This window comes from Tachysurus fulvidraco, chromosome 13, assembly GCF_022655615.1.
Source record: "Tachysurus fulvidraco isolate hzauxx_2018 chromosome 13, HZAU_PFXX_2.0, whole genome shotgun sequence".
NCBI lineage: Eukaryota > Metazoa > Chordata > Actinopteri > Siluriformes > Bagridae > Tachysurus > Tachysurus fulvidraco.
In genome coordinates this window covers 29170213-29186999 of record NC_062530.1, presented here as the reverse complement: position 1 = coordinate 29186999, position 16787 = coordinate 29170213, and positions in this window count along the sequence as shown.

The following is a 16787-nucleotide window of genomic DNA, read 5'->3' as shown; positions in this document are numbered from 1 at the left end:
GAGGATAGAAGTGGTGTAGAAAGATAGGCTTTGATGAACAGTGGGCATTAGAAAGTTTCTTTCCATGTGATAAGTGGGATGAGAACATAAAAGCGATCTGAAGGCCACAACTGCTGAGCTGATTTTATAAAAGACCCATTTAATGAAGATGAGGAACTGTTGGTAGAATTATTTGCTGAGCAACTGCAACACTTTAACTTTTTCAATTGAATTTTAATTTTTTAATTTAATGTTAACAATTTGATTTTGCAATATCTGCCTTATTGAACAGATTAATCTTCCTGAGAGTCATAATAGAAACAATCATGTACAACCATGTTTAACAAAAAGAATAAATAAATAAATAAATAAATATTCAATTAAAGTTACTAAAACTTTATTTATTAAAGAGATAGTGCCACAGGGGTGAGACAAGGGTGCATGATGGAGAAGGGTAAAAGTCTAATCACACCAGCTGCTATTGTAATAATAAAGCACAAAGATGCTGAAAATGAATAAAAAGTACATGGAAAAATGGCAGAACGGACAAAAGGAGAGTTGCAGTGGCCTGAAGGAGGAACCTTTGATGAGGGAAAATGTAAGAAGATGAAAGAAAGAATAGAATGCTGGGGAGAAGTAAAAAGAGAAAGCATGGGAAATGTTTCAAATATTTTACATTTTAGTAAGTTTTTAAGGGAATGTTGTAATATTGCAACGTTGGGCTCTGCTAGGAGCAGAATTTCTGTATTTGTACTCACTTTGTCTTATCAGATATACAGAGCATTTAAGCATTCATTTGCAGGGTTGATTGCTTACTTTGCCCCATAACAGTATATATCATGAGTAATAATCTTATAATATTATAATGCAAAATAATGTTTTGTATGAATAAGCATTTGTTAATATAAGTCCATATAATATTCCCCAAGACAGTTCTTTTCTACTGAGACACAGGTGAACATTGCACTTGCCACACGGTGTGTTTGTGTATTCATAATTGCAGTAAACTGGAAGAATAGACTAACTGAAAGAGAGTTCTAAGTATTATCCAGCAAAGTATTATCAGTTCAATGCAAATGCTAATCAAAATTCACATTACACTACATTCAAACAATACCCTCTGGATGGCCTTTTAGGCTATCTACTTATACTACAAGGAACACATGCATCCCCCATATCACAGGTTCATATTCAAGACCATTTACACCTGTCCATGAACAATGCAACAGACATCACCCCCCAAAAGCCAGAACATTTAGAGCCTGCTTTTGGATCTCCTAATGCTGTAAACTGCTACTTGGGCAACACTCATAAAAAATCTCAGGATCGTTTAGACGTTAAATAACAAACAAAAAACTACAAAAATACTGGGAGTTTCAGATACTGCTCTATATGATGGATGGAAGAATAAAATTTATTCTTGTGTGTAATTATGGTCTAATCGAAAATAAGTACAAATTTAACAGAAAAGCACATTTAGAAATGAATTATCATCTAACAGTTAAATTTCAATTTATGATGATGTGAGAAGTGCAGTATCCTTATCTAATGTGTAAGGTGCACAGGTTATTCTGACTACCACTCTAGCTCAAAGTTGTAGAATTACAACATGGAAATAACAAGCTCTAATTCAAATTTTATTAATGTTTTCCAAATAACTAAATATGTATGTGTTCTAGACATTGTAATAAACACAGAAAAAAATATGTGAGGAATTTTATTTGCTTGAATCTTGACAAATCCAGTCATGCAAAAAAAAAAGAGATAAGCTTAACGCAAAGTTTGCAGGTAGGGTGAGTTCATGGCCAGGTGACTTGACAAACACTTCGTCTATCCAATAGCATTATGAGGACAAACAATAGAACCCATTAACTATGTAAATGTGGTCTTGTGGGGAAAAAAAATTCATAGGCCTTTTTAAAAATTGTTAAAGGTAATGTTGTAATTCTGCAACAGTGGGCTTTACAGCGTTAAAGGGAGAACAGAGTAAAGAACAGGAGAAGGAGAAGGCTAGAGCCCCACCATCAGGTGAACGTGAGGAGCAGCTGCAGCCCCCATCTTATAACGAACATTACAGAACTGAGTACCATGGGATATACCCATCAATACAGTCGGGAGAAGGAAGCGAAGTATGAGAAGTAGAACAGGAGATCACAAGCGGGCAAGTCAAAGGGTTAATACGACAGGTATCAACAGGAGAAAAAGACATGTACAAAGACAAAAGGCTGCGGAAACAGGAAGAAAGGATGGCCAGGACCGCAGAAGGTGTAGACCGAGCTGAGAGATTGAGGAGGAAGAGGAGGACAAGGGAGACAACCTCCACAAAGACCTGCCTGGGGAACAGGCGGAGGAAGGAGGAAGTTGCTGGAATTGCAATAACCCAGGTCACTGGAAGCGAGAGTGTCCGTACTTACCATATGGGACACCAGGAGGAGCCATGGGTAATCAAGGAAGGCAACAAATGCCTGCACCAATGCTTCAACAAGGAACAGGGCAGCCAGGAATGCAGCAAGCACCTGTGGTAACACCACAAGGAGCTGGAAATATGGCTGGCCAATGAATGGGCCCAGGATTACAAAGACAAGCCCCAGTTCTACCTGGAGGAATGGGCCCAGCTCTAGGTGGGAATGCGAAAAGCCTAGAGAAGCCAGAGTGGGAGCTGGTGCAGTATACCACCTCAATGCATCCTGCCCAAGAACCAACGATTATGGTGGGAATTGGAAATGAGGTATAGGCCCCATTCCTGTTTGACACAGGAGCAATATTTACAAGCATTGGAAAAGAAGGCTCAAAGCTTCCCCTCACACGTAGAGCAATAAAGACAGTGGGCTTCTCAGGAAAAACTCAGACTCTACAGTTTTCTGAAGAGAAGAGATGTGCTCTACAAATTGGGAGCTAAATATATTGTGGACCAAATGTTGGCGAAAAATATTTAGTAGTAAGCCAAGAAGAAGAAATAATAGATCTGGATGAAGTGTATTGGATGGAAATCAAAGACAAAGATACATCAAAAATATGGCAAGAATAGTCTGAATGGTTAAACTACATAAATCCGGATTGCTGTGAAACTAGAGGACCATGGCATTGTACCCTGAAATATGATGAAGGGGAGAAAGATGAAGAATATGTATTACTATGGGAGAAATGACTAGAAGGCAGACAATATGATATCTGCATGGACAATATAATAATTGCCCACAAGGAGTTGATGTATATGCCATACTCCCAGCAAAGATTCAAGGATGGTATCAAGTAGGAGATGCAGTCTCCCACATCTCCCTGATGATCGGGCAAGGTGTTGAATCCAAAGATTTAGGGCCTATGATGAAAGAGGCAGAAAGGGTGGTGAAGTCGAATATGAATAAAAGAAAAAAACTAGAGTACATATGTCAGAAGATAGAAACTTTTTTAAGGATAGATTATAAAGGGACAGAGTAAGGGTAGAAGTAGAGGTACAGATGAGCCACATAACCAGATAGAACCAGGAGAGTATGTGTACATGAGAACATCCATCCATCCATCCAACTTCTACCGCTTATCCGGGGCCGGGTCGCGGGGACAGCAGTCTAAGCAGGGATGCCCAAACTTCCCTCTCCCCAGACACTTCCTCCAGCTCTTCTGGGGGAATACCGAGGCGTTCCCAGGCCAGCCGAGAGACATAGTCCCTCCAGCGTGTCTTAGGTCTTCCCCAGGGCCTCCTCCCGGTTGGACATGCCTGGAACACCTCCCCAGGGAGGCGTCCAGAGGCATTCGAAACAGATGCCCGAGCCACCTCAGCTGACTCCTCTCGATGTGGAGGAGCAGCGGCTCTACTCTGAGCTCCTCCCGAGTGACCGAGCTCCTCACCCTATCTCTAAGGGAGCGCCCAGCCACCCTGCGGAGGAAACTCATTTCGGTTGCCTGTATCCGGGATCTCGTCCTTTCGGTCATGACGCAAAGCTCATGACCATAGGTGAGGGTAGGAACGTAGATCGACCGGTAAATAGAGAGCTTCGCCTTGTGGCTCAGCTCTTTCTTCACCACAACAGATCGGTATATCGACTGCATCACTGCAGAAGATACACCAATCTGCCTGTCGATCCCCGCTCCATCCTTCCCTCACTCGTAAACGAGACCCCAAGATACTTAAACTCTTCCACTTGAGGCGGGAGCTCTCCACCAACCTAAAGGGAACAAGCCACCCTTTTACGACTGAGAACTATGGCCTCGGACTTGGAGGTCATGATTCCCACTCCCACTGTAAACAGTGTGAGCAGGGCACTGCTTCCCCTTGCTGAGGCGCCGGACAGTTTGCCAGAATTTCTTCGAGGCCAACCGATAGTCCTTCTCCATGGCCTCACCAAACTCCTCCCAGACCCGAGTTTTTGCCTCCGTAACCACCCGGGCTGAAGCTCGCTTGGTCCTTCGGTACCTATCAGCTGCCTCCGGAGTCCCCCGAGCCAACCAGGTTCGATAGGACTCCTTCTTCAGCTTGACGGCATCCCTTACTTCCGGGGTTCGGGGATTGCCACCACGACAGGCACCGGAGACCTTACGGCCACAGCTCCGTGCGGCTGCGTTGACAATGGAGGTGGAGAACATGGTCCACTCTGACTCAATGTCTCCAACCTCCCTCGGGATCTGGTTGAAGCTCTGCTGGAGGTGGGAGCTGAAGATCTCTCTGACCGGAGACTCTGTCAAACGTTCCCAGCAGACCCTCACAGTACGTTTTGGTCTCTCTTTACCTGAGTTTCCAAGACATACGGCCGGAGGTCAGATGAAACAACCACAAAGTCGATCATCGACTTCCGACCTAGGGTGTCCTGGTGCCATGTGTACTGATGGCCACCCTTATGCTTGAACATGGTGTTCGTTATGGACAAACTGTGACTAGCACAGAAGTCCAATAACAGAACACCACTCGGGTTCAGGTCGGGGGGGCCGTTCCTCCCAATCACGCCCCTCCAGGTGTCACTGTCACTGCCCACGTGAGCGTTGAAGTCCCCCAGTAGAACGACTGAGTCCCCGGTTGGAGCACTTTCCAGCACCCCTTCCAGACACACCAAGAAGGTCAGGTACTCTACACTGCCATTTGGCCCATAAGCACAAATAACCATGAGACCCCTATCCCCGACCCGAAGGCGCAGGGAAACGACCCTCTCGTTCACCGGGGTAAACTCCAACACATGGTTGCTGAGCTGGGGGGTATGAACAAGCCCACACCAGCCTGCCACCTCTCACCATGGGCAACTCCAGAGTAGTAGAGAGTCCAGCCTCTCTCAAGGAGTTGGATTCCAGAGCCCAAGCTGTGTGTAGAGGTGAGCCTATTTCTAGTCGGTATCTCTCAACCTCCCGCACCAGCTCAGGCTCCTTCCCCCCAGCGAGGTGACATTCTATGTCCCTAGTGCCAGATTCCGTTTCTTGGGATTGGGTCGCTGAGGCCCCCGCCTTCGACTGCCACCCAATCCACATTGCACCGGCCCCTTACGGTTTCTCCTGCAGGTGGTGGGCCCACAGGAGATCGGCCCCACGTCGTTCTTTCGGGCTGAGCCTGGCCGGGCCCCATGGGGCAAGACCTGGCCACCAGGCACTCGCATGTGAGCCCCAACCCCGGGCCTGGCTCCAGGGCGGGGCCCCGGTTGCGCCTTACCGGGCGATGTCACGGACCTTGGTACATCAGAACATTCAAGAAAAAAAATTGTCAAGAACCAAGGAGAGAAGGTTGAAGGTAAGGAATATTGGTATCACCTCAATCACTGTTGTCATGCGACAGCAGTAGCAAACACTGGGGAGGAGCCCTCAACCTTAAAGACAGAGCAAGGAGCCGTCAACATCCACCCGCCAGAAGACTTTGAGAAGCTTGACACCTTATTTCAAAACTAAAACTGTAAAAGTGCACCTGTAAGCCATGGTGCAATTGGCCTTGCCCCGAAACAAGGGCAAAGTAGATAAACTGATAGATAAATCCAATAAAACTGGCAAACAAAATGAAGCAGAGAGACTAACTGCCCAGATCCTTTATATAGCATGTGAAATATTATTGATATTGAACCTTGCAATCACAATAGGCTTTCTTACAGATTCATACCACTATCTCACGACCTCTTGACAATGGTACCTGTAATGCCCAGGTGCCTTCTGATGCTGTTAGAAGTGGGTCTCGGCCAAAACATAGTACAGGCACAGGGTCTGCCACTATTGATGGCCATACAGTGTGCAACGGGGAAGGGTTAATTCCCACAATAACAGGAGTTGCCAATGAAACGGCCCAAACAACACAAATTACTTTGTTGTGTACTCGTTCATTACACAGGCACTTTTCCAAAATCAGTTTCCGACCCAGTGACGTGGGCTATAAAACTGTAGACTGTAAAAAATATTGTCTTATGTTCTGTGTCTACTGTCCCTGTTTGTCTGCATCTCCCTTGTTTATGTATTTTTTGTAAGTGTTGTGTGCAGATCCATGGAGTGCCGCCCATCCAGACGTCTCTGACCCTAACCGCCTCGAGGACACCACAAGGCCTGTCTTGATCACGGCCCTGAGGGACCAATAAAATAACAAATAATAGTGTGACTCTGAGTATACCATGACTCTCTTTCCTGTGTGTTAAAACTGTTGTTATATGTGTATATTGTATATTACGGTGACCCTGGTGACACTGACTTCACTGTCACGCTATATATACGGGAAGAGTGAGAATTTTCCGTCGAATTGGCCTCTGAGGGTTTTTCGCTCACTCCTGGTTGACCCTTTGAGACTGAGCATGTATGTTACTGGATATGTGTGTGATACATGTATGGGGGTGGGGGGGAGTAATGGTTATACTACAGCACTGAAATGTTATTGTGTTAGACGCAAAGGTAGTCAAAGGTAGTCAAAATGGAGAAAGAATTAAAGTGTAAAATATTAAGATTTCGTAAGTAATCTGGCAAATAGGGATGCTAAAAGTGGTGATGTTGTTTTGTTTAAAGTTTAAAAATTGTTGAAGTTTTGTTTAAAGTTTAAAAATTGTTGAAGTTTTGTTTAGAGTTTAAGATTTTTGGTTTGTTTAAATGTTGTTTAAAATTTTTGTTTTGTTTAAATGTGATTTAATTTTTTTGGTTATAGCCCCTGTTGATGTTCATAAGGTTAGGGTTAGGATTTATGTCAGGATTACTGCAACATAGGTTTGGTTGAGGCTTTACAGCCTCAAAGGGAGGAGTAATGTTGTAAAAAATCTTAGTAAAAATAATTAAGGTTTCATTCCTTACAATACTATAACCAAAGTAAAGTATTAGGCCTTGCAAAATGTTACAATTGGTGTCATAAGACATATGTAGGCGAGGTTGTAGGCCCCAGATGTTGTAATAGTTTTAAGGTAATATATGACTAACATATGAATGGCCACACCTGAGTCAAAGTTTAAACAAGAAAGAAAGTTTATTGTAATCATAAACTTAGTAAAAAAAATAACCAGACTCATTGCTATCAGGCATAGTCAGTCTGAGCTCTCTGATCAACAATGTGTGAGGAAGTGAAAGTCAAAAGTTCAGCTGAAACAGGCCTCATGTAGGGAGTAGGTCGAGACAGCTGAATCAGGCGACCTGCTGATTCTGAGATTGAGGGTCTAAGGGAAACCTGACCTTTAGTGGAAATAGAGAAACTAAGGCTTAAAATATGCATGTGCGTGCAAGCCCAGTCTGAAAAGTGACAGACTGAGATCATAACAATGTTCAGCTCATAGGTTTAGTAAGCTTAAGGAGTCAACATAGAACTCTACTTATATACAAAGCAACATTATAGCAGCAAGGGCTTAGCAAAAACAGCAATACACCGTAACCAATATGATCAAGAACTTTTATCATAACTTATAAACATTACATATAATCAATCAATTATATAATCAGTAGAAATCATATACAGTATAGAATAGCAAGAAATGAAATGAGGATGCAGGGGGATGCTCGCATGGGTTTTTTTCATTTGATTGCTTTTGACAATGGAATTGTTGGCTGATTGGCTGCAATAAAGACATTTGCTCATTCTCATCCAGGTCTGGAAAGTCTTCTCATTGCTTTATTTGTATCAATTATAGTGTTATCAGTAAAGTTTAGTTTAAATATTCAATTTTCGGGTAAGAGTCTAAAAGTCTGGCTCACCTTGCGATATGCCCACTTGGATGCAGGCTCTGAGTTAGACTCACAAACATCAACTAAACATAAACTAAACATCAAAGCCGAACTAAAATACTGATATATTTATGAAATAAAACAATGATCTATTACACTTCACAGCCATAGACACTACTGACAGACACCAAGCTAATAGAAAGGAGCAAACTGGTTCCAATAGAAAGTGAACACAAAAAGAACAGTGATTTCTGGACTTTCTTTCTTAGCCTTCCTGTTGTCTTTCGATGCTTTTCTATGCAATTTAGGACTGCCAAGTCAAGTTGACCCTGTCTGTTTTGACCGCTTTAAAAAAATAAAGTATATATGTTTGTTAACCTTTAAAGTCTAACTTGTTTCCAACATATATATATATATATATATATATATATATATATATATATATATATATATATATATATATATATATATATATTTGTCATACCTCATTTATATACAAAAATGCCTAATTTTTTTAGTAAATAAAGAAACTTTTAATTATTTGCACCATAGATGCACAAAAGTTGATGACTTATTACAGGCTGGTATTTTTAAAAGTCAGGAGATTGTTTTGAAACCATTTTGACCATTTTTAATGTCAGCAAATAATAAAACCTGTTGTTCTCCAAATCAAATTGACTTGAATGCTTATAAATCAAAAAATCTTCAATGATCACCATTTTGTGTGATCAGCCTTTCATTTGTGAACATTTTACACCTGTACTATCACACACACACACACACACACACACACACACACACACACACACCACTCAAAAACATAGCATAATTTCTTGTGAATAAAACTTCTTTTACACCTCTTATGCTTTTTAGTATACTAAATTTATAAACAATACACCTCATGAAATTATGCCATGTTTTTGAGTAAAATAAGCAGAAATGATTAAATATTATTTTGGATAACCACTGGCTGGTGTATGTAAAACATTAATCAGCACATCCCCAGGTCAAGACTGACTGATGCAACTAAATTCATAAATAAGAGAGAGAAAACATATGATTTGAATAAGAAAACACAACATGTGTGTAGCTAGTGTGAAATATATTTACAAATTAGTAGCTTTTTTTTTTTTGAGGCACAATGAAATGCAATGCCCAATGCTTGTGTGTGTGTGTAGCATCATGTTGGTAGATCATATTTTGCTTTGCCCTCTGCTAGACAAAGGCATAACACAAGTGTAAAGTTTTTTTTTCTGGATGCCCAATGTGAAATGCAATGACCAATTTGTGTGTGTGTGTGTGTGTGTGTGTGTGTGTGTGTGTGTGTGTGTGTGTGTGTGTGTGTGTGTGAGTGTTAGTGTGTGGTTTTGTGTCTGTATGTATGTTCATTGTGCTGGAAAGGGCAAGAGTGTGACCCATCGCCCCAATAAATGTATCCACTAAAAGAGGAAAATAGGTGTTGGTAAATTATTTTATAAACACATAATTCAATGAAAATAGACAGAATTAATTTTACTTGCAAACACCATAATATGGAACAATCCTAAAGATTTTCAGGCACGTATATGGAAGAAAACCCAAGTTATGCCACATTAACCCTTTAAAAACTGTTCAAGCTCAAATGGTCAAGCCTTATTATAAATTTACTGAAAGATGTTTTTAAAAACAAAACTAAAATTTCACATTAAATTACTTCAGTTTTAGTTACTAACTAATTAACTCTGGTAATATGCTTAATAAATTAAAGCTTAAAGTTCATGTACCCTGTAAGAAACCTCTGTCCTGTCCTATTTATTAGTATTACAGGTGATAAGTTACTGTTCCATGAGGGAATAAGGTTTAGTCTCACACTTACAGTCTCACTCGTACTCCAACATGCTTCACTAACATGCTGGCTGCCTTCTCTACTGCCTTCTCATTAGTGTCTGATAACATCTAATGCAGTTTGTTTATTTTGAACAGATGTACAACTGGGTTAGACTTTTTCACTGGCAGAAGTTAAATATTCTATTATATTAAATTATATTTTTATTTTATATATTTGGTCTCAGCCAAATGATGTATTTTTCCAATTGTGTGAGAGATATTTCTGATGTACAGGAAGTCCTCCAGAGAATTCAGGGTTCAACTTCCTGTACTTTCTGTGAGTATGTACGGCTGGACCAGGAGTTTCAATACCACACATTCTGTATCCTATTGAGAGCTCTGAGATTGTGTACATGTATATGAAAAGATTTACATGTGTTCAGTGTGTAGATCCATTTTTGTAAGCAGATGAAGGACTAAACTGAACTGATGTGGTTTTGAATTGAACTAAGTTTGATGAATGAGAAGTGTAATGTACCTGAATAAAGTAGTAAACATTCAGTCTCTGTTCATTTCACTGCATTATTAAGGGTGAAATACATTGCACTGGGAGCCTCACCAATCCCATCTTAATGACAATCCCGATGAGGTCCAGGAGGGTGGAGCAAGGCACATGGTGAGGCAGGTGGGGGGAGAAGGGCACATTGCAAGAGGAAGGTGGGGGGGAGCAAGGCACATGGCGAGGCAGGTGCGGGGAGCCACAGTGTAAAAAAGATGTCTCACACACAAAAAAAAAAACAACAGTCCAGGAAAAAAAAACACCCAAAAATACTTCCACAGAGCCGATTAAGGCTAAAGCTATCCTGCTGGGTCTTGGTCTGAATCCTTCTGTCAGCGATGCAGGGATAAATACAAACCCAAATGCAGTATAGTGTAAAATAAACTGGATTTATTGACTTAAAAACACAGGGACAAGGACTCAGATACCAGACATGACAAGACGACATATGTGGCCTTTAAGAACGAACGTCTTCTCCCGCAGCATTCTGCAATTAGTGCCGCAATGTACCACAGCTTTCTGCACTTCTGTTCAGGGGGCTATCTTAGCAATCACCTTAATGTGTTTCGCTTCACAGAATATCCACCAGGTGGCGCATAAGAACCCTGTTTCTCTTAACACTAGAAGTCCCAGAGAGCAGCCATTTGGCTTTTCTATAAAACCCGCAGGACAGACGATGGGCTGGAAGGCTTTAGGCTAATATCCTTAATCAGCTGTGAACAGTTGCTTTTGTTATGTAAACAATGTGGGGCCATGCTGAGCCACTTCAAGGAAACTTGTGTTTCACTTTGCCATCTTAGGGAGAAATCAACACACGTTTTTTTTTTTTTCCTTTGTTGCTGAGATTTATTGATAAAAATAGTACAAAATAAAATAAAGAAACCAACCATTTGTACACATATTTACAAATAATATTAAAAAGTGAGTGAGTACATTCCAGCAGTCACTCACAATCCTGGCACTGCCATGGTATCTCCCGTCTGCATTTACCACATGTGTATCTGTAGCAGTGAACACATCGCACAGTGGCATGATTGTTCTTGCATTGGTGTTTGACCTGACAAATGGCTCTTTTTCCAGGGCTAGGTGTGGAGGGTTGTGTCCGAAGCAATTGTTCTTTTCTTGCCTTTGCACACATATGAGAGTTAGCCAACTCTATTGCAAGCTCCACCAGGAAGTCCACCCGTCTTTCCTGCCTTCCGGTGCATGATTGATACAGCACATGTGCATTCAGTGCTGCCATGTCAATCATGTTATAGAACACGGCAACTGGCCAGCGCCGTGTCCCTGTGCGGACAGTGTACTCCCGCACCATCTGGTCCATCACATCCATGCCGTACTTTGTGGTGTTGTAAAGGGTGACAGTGTTTGGCTTCCTTTTGGTGGTATTATCAGTCTGAATCACGCTGTGCATGCTGCTAAGAATGTAGATGGTCTTCTTCCGTTTGGGCGCATACGCCGTCAGCGTAGCAGCAGTGGTTGAAAACACCTAATAAATAAGATAAATTGTTATTTTCATAGCACTTTTACACACAATGACACAATGACACACTTGGCAGTGTTGATTCTAAAAATTAGAAACACAAACATAGAACCACAAAAGACCTGCAACATACCTGAGTGGTGAATTCATTGCGATCTGTGTGTCTAGCGGATTGAGGGATTTCCCGGCCAATCTTGTTGACTGTGCCGAGGATGGTGGTTTTCCGGCTAAGAAGTTCATGCGCAAGTGACAGAGATGTGAAGAAATTGACCGTGGTAACATTTCTGCCCTTGTCTAGGAATGGTTCCATCAGCCTCATCACTACATTTTCAGACAGTCTCTCTCCACTGGGACGACTAGGGTCCTTGCCAAGATATGGGAGGACATTACAAATGTACTTGGATTTTAGGTCGCAAGCCACCCAAAACTTGATCCCAAACTTGTCAGGTTTAGTTGCAATATACTGCAGGAAACAGCAGTGAGTCTTTGACGGGAAAAGCTGTTCATCAACGGTGATATGTAGACCAGGGTTGTAGGACGTGATTTTATCCACCTCAGCACAAAAGGAATTAGCAGCCCTCCCTTCCCCACATATACAAACAAGCCACCAGCAACCATTCACACACACACCCCCAACCCCCCTGCAGATTGCTCAGGTAATGACCATATTTACACATGAATTGATGCTAATGATAGCCAAAAGACTAGCCAGTTAGCTTCCACTTGGCTAAAGGAGGGTTACAAATCTCTGGGACTTCTAGTGTTAAACACTCAAAGGTTTTTTAAGATTGTATAATATGTTTATATTATTAATTTACATTTAAAAATTTTAGATTTTTTATTTTACTTCACATTACATCAGAATTGTGAGAAAACATCCACAATAAATTATAATTATAAAGACGTATGAAACACACCGATGGCTATGGGATTTTTTAAATTAACATTTGTTCTTCTTCTTATTATTATATTTTCCCTACATTTACTCAAATAATAGCAATGTAAAATATAAAGGAAATCACAGTTCAAGTTAGGCATAACATAAGTGACATTAAGAGATTTTGAGAAGTTACTTTAATTTTTATAGAAATATCTCAAATAATTTATTTGCATTCCTTCTGTATTGCATTTGTTTTGTACATTTACAGGTGCACAAATACTGGCTAATTTTCATTTCATTAAGACACTGCTGTGTTCTGTATTGATCGATGTTCTGTAAATTTGTACTTAACAAGCCTAAACCATTTTATTCAATTTATTATTATTATTATTATTATTATTATTATTATTATTATTATTATTATTTACTGACATTAAAAATGGTTTCAAAACAATCTCCTGGCTTTGAAATATACCAGCCTGTAATTGTGCATTAACTTTTGTGCCTCTAGAGTGAAAATAATTAAAAATTTCTGTTGTTTTTTTTTTTTACTAGAAAATGGGGCATTTTTGCATATTATTGAGGTTTATTACACAAAATATTACAAAAAAATTTTGCAAAATATATGTTAATATGATGTAAACAAGTTAGACAAAAAGGTGAAAAAAAGGCTATCATATATACTTCATTTTTTATAAGCAGTAAAAACAGACAAGGTCAAGGTTAGGCGCTCCTAATTTGCATAGGAATTCAGACAAGGTCTGCAGGACAGTTGTTATGCAATATCAACCCATTTTTTATAAGTTATAAACATTCATCTGAAATACCCTTTAAGTTATGCAGTAAATATCATTTAAACAAAGTAACTGCAAGAAAAAGCTTTTGCTTTGTATTAAACATTTGCTGATTACTTGAAACTTTCCACTTATTTCTGTAAAATTAAGTTGGTTATATCAACATATGTCAAATTAAGTTATGCAATATCGACCCATTTTTTATAAGTTATAAACATTCATTTGAAATACCCTGTAAGTTATGCAGTAAATAGCATTTAAGCAGGGCAGCTACTGATGGTGTAGACAAGGAAGCAGTTTACGACATGCCATACAGTATGTTATCTACAGATGGAGCAGGAAGATGTACAGTTCATTAACCAAACAGAGTACCTGAATGTGACAGACCAGCGACTGAAGTCAATGAGGGAGCACACTTGGAGAAATGATGCACTACAGGCCCTCAGAACCACAGTCCTTGCAGGTTGGCCGGATGAGAAAGGAAAAATGCCACACATTATCAGAGACTTTTGGCTATATTGAGACGAAATAAGTGCACAAAGCATTTTGTACAGAGGCCAGAAAGTCAGTAATTGCAAATCACTGCGCCCAGAGATGCTTAGATGCATTAAGTCACATAGGAGAAGATGCATGTTATCATCAAGCTTGTGAGATGTTGTATTGGCCTAGTATGCAAGCAGAAATCAAAGTCTTTGTGAGTAACTGTTTGACCTGCAACAAATTTGCACACAACCAACAGAAGAAACCATGATGTTCAATTAGAGTACATCCCCACCAGGCCTTGGCAAATTGTCAGCATGGACTTGATTATTCATCGGAGCATTTCTCAGGTTTTTAGAAGATTGAATTGCTTTCGGAGCTATCTGAAGAGACATCAGGCACTGCAAGGCTGCTCAACTTGCTCAACATGGCCATCCAGGCAGAATGATCACAGATAATTGTGATCATTCTGCGTGTAACAGCATGTAGCAGCATGTAGCAGCATGTAGCAGCAGCAGCGTGTAGCAGCAGCAGTGTGTAGCAGCGTATTTGGAGCTCTCGCTTCTTCCAAGCTTGTAGCCATCCTGATATTTTGGTTTTGTGTTATGCCATATGGAACCAGGGGCCACTGAACCTGCATTATCGCCGACAGTGGGGGCTCACCGATAGCCTTAGCCACCGGTTAGGCACATATGGTTGTGTTGCGGTTAGATTGTTGGTTTTGTGTTATGCCATACTGAACCGAGGGCCACTGAACCTGCATTAATGACGACAGTGGGAGCTCGCCGATAGCCTTAGCCACTGGGTAGGCACGTATGGTTGTGTTGTGTTGCGGTTAGATTGTAGCATCTATGGTCATATAACACAGTGTTTGAATTATTTGAGCATCGCATTTGTTTGCTTGGCTGAGTATTTTTTCAATTCTGATTTATCTCAAGATACTTTAACTACTTACCTTTGACATCTTTATTTATTTGCATCCACTAGCATCCACCCGGTTCCACTAGTACACATTACACACTGACTCCCTACCTTTTACAAAGGGAAAACACATCGGCAATACATCTTAAACCTACAATAATCTCTCGATATACGTTTTGATATTGCTACATCTTATTTATTTATTTGTTTTCCCAGCATCCACTTCTAGCCAGCTAGCATAACCAGCCTGTTAGCCCGGCTACCGCTAGTACACCTTTTCACCCCATTATCTCTGTTGTACTCGCTCTATAACATCATGTCGGTTACGTCTCTGCCTTTGAGTGCAGGTGAGGACACGTTCGAGCTGCACTCAGTGGAACTGGAGCTGGAGGCCGTGGGGAAGCAGATCCGTGACCTACAAGTAAAGCAGGCCATCATCCGCCACGTCTGTGCTACTGTGTCGAAGGGTAAGGCTCGGACTCACTGTTTACCTGGTGCTTGTGTTCTTGATGTCGCTGTGCAGGTACCTAGAGTCTTGAGCAGAAACACCGGAGCTGTGGTTCTTCATGCCGGCTCAAACAACACCAGCCTGATTTCAACACCCTGATGGAAACTGTGTCTGTTCCCCGAGCAGTGAGATCAAAAAGTAAATACGTGAGAAGTTCTCGAAATAATAATAATAAATAATACTGTAATTAGACCAGAAAAATGCAGAAGAAACAAATAAAAACAGTTCCTAAAGTTAGGGCTTCTGAACATTAGATTGCTTTCACCCAAAGCACTTATTGTAAATGAAATCATCTCAAAAAATAACCTTACTGCACTCTGCCTTACCGAAACATAGATTAAACCAAATGACTACATTGGTCTAAATGAGTCTGCACCATCAGAATATATCTATAAGCATGAGCCTCATCAGTCTGGTCATGGAGGTGGTGTTTCCACTATCTTTAGTGATTACCTTACTGTTACCCAGAGAACACAGTATAGATTTAATGTCTCTTCCTCTAGCGACTGTGTACAGACCCCCAGGGCCCTACACAGATTTTCTTCGAGAATTCACAGACTTTCTTTCAGACCTATTGGTTAACTTTGAGAAAGCATTAATTGTAGGAGACTTTAACATTCATGTTAACGACACAAACAGTGCTTTAGGACTCAATTGGGCTTAAACAAAACATCACTAAAGCAACTCATCGTCGTAATCATACACTAGATTTAATAATATCCCACAGAATAGATGTCACTGATATAGATATCATACCACAAAGTGATGACATCACAAACCATTTTCTCATAATGTACACACTACCTGTGGAACAAACTAACTGTGTATCACCACGCTATCGACTCGGTTGAACTTTTATTCCGACCACTAAAGACAGATTCACAAATAACCTGCCTGTTCTGTCTGGACTTCTAACTGTAAACACAAACGACCTAGATGTAATGACTAACAGCATAGGCGCTATATTCACTAGCACATTAGACACTGTTGCCCCAATCCGATTACAGAAGGATAGAGATAAAACGCTTGCACCGTGGTATAATAGTCATACTCACACCCTCAAGAGAGAAACCCGTAACCTCGAACAAAAGTGGAGAAAAACTAAATTAGAGGTTTTTAGAATTGTGTATAAGCACAGTATGTCCAGCTATAGACAGGCTCTAAAAGCTGCTAGGGCTGAGAACCTGAGCAAACTCGTAGAAAATAACCAGAACAACCCCAGGTTTTTATTTAACACAGTGGCTAGATTAACAAAAAAACTGAAATCTGAACACACTATTCCATCACAG